The sequence below is a fragment of the Sciurus carolinensis genome, unplaced genomic scaffold (assembly GCF_902686445.1).
Source record: "Sciurus carolinensis unplaced genomic scaffold, mSciCar1.2, whole genome shotgun sequence".
NCBI lineage: Eukaryota > Metazoa > Chordata > Mammalia > Rodentia > Sciuridae > Sciurus > Sciurus carolinensis.
The window spans coordinates 46,807-52,367 of record NW_025920229.1 but is presented as its reverse complement, the minus strand read 5'-3'; positions in this window follow the sequence as shown (position 1 = coordinate 52,367).

The following is a 5,561-nucleotide window of genomic DNA, read 5'->3' as shown; positions in this document are numbered from 1 at the left end:
TGCTTCTGCGTGTCATGCAAGGATTACCAGGCTAAGGCATCGGTGTTCCTCTTTTCAGTGGGGGTGAATCTGAGCTGAATGTTCACACTATGAAGACCAACAGGGTGTTACAGGCCACTGTTACTTCTACTGTCTACTGATCTGGTAAATCTTCTGAATGAGTTGATATTTCTTTCACATGTTTTCAGTTTCTTTTAGAACAGTCATCTTAAATGCCTACTCATTCTTTTAGCCAAAACATGAGTATCACAATAGATGAGAGATAAACAAAACTACCATGTTAGTAAATCCCAACCTTAAGGGGTTACCACCCTTATCTGTGTGGGATGAAGTTGTGTGAAAGGAGGTATCACCCTGCGATGTGTGTGTTTATGGCTATTCTCATGAAGCTGATCCACTATTAGGGAATTTTGCATGATGGGTTAATAAAGAAATGCTCTCAGGAGAAATCTGGGCGAAGTTATGTGAATTAAGTTTTGAATAGTGAAAGCATCTGAGGAAAGTGGGATGTTAGTGAAATCTACATCATACTACTTCACCACAAGCTCTCAAGTTTGCTCACCCTGCCTCCTTCCCTAAGGGGAGATTGCTGAACCTCAGCACCCCTTCTCAGTGGCAAGCAGCTGTGTGCTCTTGGGAGCAGGGAGCATCCAGATAGAGGATTAAGCTCTGAATGAGGTGGTGTCTGTAGCTGAGGACAATTACCTTCCATGCAGAGCATGTGAACAGTGTGAAACTACTGCGTTGTGTACGCACCCTTACTTGATGATGACAGACTTTTCAATAATAGATATGTATGTAGAGAATCCTATGATCCACTCTGCACACTTATTTCTGTTTCAGCTCTTGCAAACTGCTTAGGTGCAATCAGTAGAGGAACTATTCCTGGGAGTTTAGTGGGCAGCACATCTGCTCATGTAGGTGATAGACCAGGTAGAGTCACCTAGGTGACTGAGCACTTGATCACAGTGTCCTTATTGTCATTTTGTTTTACTTGCTCATGTGCAGTTAATCCTGGAACTAGAAATGTCAGGGTTGCCCAGTGGGTCACCTCATGGTAAATGTATTTCTTCTTGCCCCTTGGTCCCACTGTGCTGCTCCTTTGTTCTGATGATCCTATCAGTTGGCAGCAAGAGTAGCTGATTTCTTCTGCTGCTGTCCACTCTCTTGAGAAGCCCAAAGCAATAAATTGACAATCTTCATTATAATGGAACTTTTACTATGTCTCCTGGAGCTTCCTCACCTCTTGAGTCAGGTCATATACTTCCACAGAAACTAAAGTCATGCAGGAAGATGCACAGATTTCCTGAAAAGGAGGAGTGGGAAAGTAAGTCAGTGACCTAACTCTTATTTCCATAGCATGTTTTTCTGTCATAATGTTTTCAACCATTGTGGACAGAGTACCATTTGAAAAGCATGAGTTCAAAATGTACACTGCCTCCTGAACAATAGTGCTCACCAGTTTTCAACTTCAAACTGGCGTCACAAGCATGGACTCCAGAGCTGGTGGCCTCCCACCATCCATTCAATTGTTTCTGGATAGTGCTGAATAAAGTACACAATTTGAGATGCTTGAGGATCCTATAGCCCTTGTACATTGTCCCACATACTCTGTTATTTATTTGGGTCTGCAGATCCCAGGTACAGTTCTCTGGGATTCCATGGTGCTAGATGAAATGCTCTTGAGTTTCCCTACATTGTGGCTGAGTGAATTATGGCAAGGTGAAAAGGTGGACACATACCCAGGCTACATATCAAGCTCTTAGGAACAAGTAACTGGCTAGGTGTCAAGGGGTGGTACCTTTTTTGGTCCTCTGTATTGCACTCTTGAAGGCTTCTCAGGTATTCAGCAGAGAATGCCTTAGTATTCTCCATGAGGGACTTGAACATGGTAGTAATATGGAAACCCCAAGAAACTTTCTTGGCTCCAGTTTTCATCTTTGGGACTTAAGTATCTTATCACATCTTTCAAGTTTGTTATTCATCATTTCTGACTGACCTGAATGTCATTAATATCATGGATCAGTATGAAGTTCGGTAGAGTTTACAGAATGTTGACGTCCTGTTGGTGTATATGATGATTCAAAGCAGGAGATCTTGCATAATACTGTATGAAGTCAGTAAATTGATACTTGTTTTGGTTCCTTATGTTCTGGATCCATTTTTGTCTCTCCTTCCATGTGTATCAAGTTGCTATTGGAAATTTCAGTTTGCACAGTTCCCCGAAAAGAGAATGTATCCATCTCTTCTATCCAAGACTCTCAAGTCTTCACACCAGCTGCATTTAAACACTAAGGACTTGTGGTCATTGGTTTTCATTACTCATAATCCATCTGGTTTTGTGGTGCTAGAACTAGTAAAGTCTCTGTAAGTAATATTGAATTCAAGTCCTCCTCCTTTATGAAGTCTTTGAATGCAGCACTTCTCTATGATATTCATTAACATACTAGTTAGTCTGCTTTTGGAAGATAGGGTTAGGTAATTCCAGGGGCCTTTTGACATTTTCTATGAAAACATTCCTTCTCCAGAGCTCAAGGAAAGAAAGTGTGCTTTGTGTAACACTTATTAGGAGGCAGTGACCAGCAGGCATGCCTGTGGGTCTAATGGACAGATTGTGTGATGCACCTGGTCCAAAAATGATTTATGCCATGACTACTGGAGCCTTATTCCAATGAGAGCCACGTAGGTTTTGGATATTCCATTTTCAGTATCAACTCTGATATGTGGTGCAAAAGCATACAAATGTATGCATATTTCATCACCCCTGAGTAGGTGGCTGTGGATTTTTTGGAAATGGACTATAGAAATTCATGCAATGAATAGATATGCTGTGGTTCTTCCTCTAGGAGATTAACCACTTTTTCAATTGACGTATCATAGTTCTGTGCACTGTGTCTGGATGACTATCTGTAGGAAGGACCATGCTTTTCCACTGGACGGCTTACCTTGACCCTTTTTAATTTATTCTGAAGCTTTTCTAAATTTCATTATGCAAATAATTACACACTAATATGAAAATAGTTCTGCAGAACTGTTACATAGGAATGTGGATGCACAGAGTTATGACTGTTACACTTTTGACCTCCTACATCCTATTGTGAAGAAATCCATATTCTCCTATTGTTGTCCATAGTTATCTGTGACTTAAACTCTTCGTGGCCTATTTATATGCTGAAAATGCTGTCCATCAGAAAAAATAAACCCATTAATTCGTAGTTAAGTGGCTCCCTGTAGGTTTTGCTGTTCTAGGATTTTAATATCCCCAACACCCTTGCAGAACTATTTTCTGCAACTATGTTCCCTATCAGCTCTAACTTTACATTAGACATTCATGAATTTCTGAGTCATGATGGTGACCCCTGGCAGGCTCTTTTCTTACTTTCTGTAGAACAGAATATTTCCTGAATACATCCAAGGAGCACATCAGTCTTTTGACTTTTTGGACCTTATGTCTTATGTTCTAGCACATCTACCATACTTTTTCCTGTGATTCTTACTGCTTTGACTGTTCTTTGTGCAGTATCAGATTAATCTGGGATCTATATCCATTTTCTTGCAATGGATACACAATCAGTACCTTGAAACACCATACAATTGTCATCTCACAATCTTCTGAAACAGCAATACACATGCAGAGTTGGTTTTGATTTTGTTTTTTTTGGTACCATGAATTAAACTCAGAGTGCTTAACTCCTGAGAGACATCCCCAGTTCTTTCATATTTTATTTTGACACAGGGTCTCACTAAGTTGCTTAGGGCCTCGCCAAGTTTTTAAGGCTGACTTTGAACTTGTGATCCTCCTGCCTCTGCCTAATAAGCCACTGGAATTACAAGCATGCTCCACTGTGGCCAGCAGCGTGGGGTCTTGTGTGAGTCATCTGGGAAAGCACTACTTTCCATTGAACTTCTGGGGTTGCTGAGAGAACTTAGTTTGTGGGATTGAGAGCATCAGGGCCTCGTGGATTCCTGAATGGAGGCTGTCATTCTCCCCCACAGCAGCTGCGTGGAACATCTATGCCAGCGACAGAGAGACAGCCTTCAGGTGAGGATATTCTAGATAGAGGAACGTTTGAGTCTTTGGTACCTTAAACACTGAATGTTGCCACATGCTGTCACTTCAGATTCAGTTTTACAAGTGACAACAACTACATAAACCACTGCATTAATCAGTTGCACATTAATGGAATGAAATACCTGAGGCAATCCTCTTACAATGAGTGAAGTTTTATTTACTCACTGTTCTTGAAGTTCCAGTCAAAATCAAGTGGCCATTTTCCATTGGATCTCTGGTGACAGCATTGACTGGCAATGGCAGAGTGTATCCTACCCAAAAGTTCTTCCATCAACAGCTAGTAAGAGGAAGAAATATGCAGTAAAGACTTTTCGTAGGGCATACCCCCAGTGACCTCCTGGGAAGCCGCACCACCTCAAGGTTCACAGCACCTCCCAATTCTATGACCCTGAGGACTTCATCCTTGACCACATGGAACACTGGGGGAAACTATCCTTTCTCAGAGCATAGAAATTATGAACACCAGGGGGTGGAAATCACTGGTGATGGGCCACCAATCTAACTAGTATGTTATATCAAATAATAAAATGACAAAAGGCATACGGTGAACATCTATTAACACAAAAATCAGAAGCATGGCAAACTGAACAGCAATGTTTAGTAATGCATGTGAATTTGGGTATATTCTAAAGGAAATCAAATAAAAAGCGTACTTTAAAATTAGAAGAGTGATGTTCCATGGTGGAGGAAGAATATGGCTTCAAGAAAGAATTTATAGGGAAATCATTATTATGGTTGGATGTGAGGTGTCCCTACAATTTCTTGTGTTAATATAGAAAAACTAAGTCATGAAGTGTTTGGATTGAGAGAGGTGCATCCTAATCAGTTCCTTCTAGTTTGAAAGGACTAAGTGTTAACTATAGTCAGGTGGAGTGTGGCTGGAGAAGGTATGTCCCTGGAGCCATGCCCTCAAAAGCCCCTCTTCTCCGTGGCCTCTTTCCCCTTCCCTCTCTACATCCCAGCAGCCCTGAGAGAGCAACAGCCCTCCTCCATGCCTCTTCCACCGTGATGTTCTGCTTCACCTTGGGCCCTCATCAATGGATTGAGCCCACCATGAACTAAACCTCTGATACAGGGAGCCAAAATAAACTTTTTTATTTTAGATATACTTATTGAGTATTTGGGTCACACCGATGAAAGACTGACTAACACAATGGTGATGCTAATAATAGCACACTTTAATTTAATTATTGATAGTACAATTTAGTTATGGACACAACAGACCATATATTTATAAGGAAAAAGAAGTTGTGCCCTGACTTAAGTTAGTGACAAGAAAAGTCTATTTTACATGGCATCTGTAAAGAAATACTATCATAATATATCCAGGTTCCTCACAGACATAACCTACATCCTGAATGGTGCTTACAAATATCACTTGGGTCCACCTCATCCAAATTTCTTCGATGCTTATTTATATGGGTGTTTTATCTTGGGCATCTGAAAAAGAGAAACAACTGTTTAGAGGAAACAAATTACACTCTTTCTA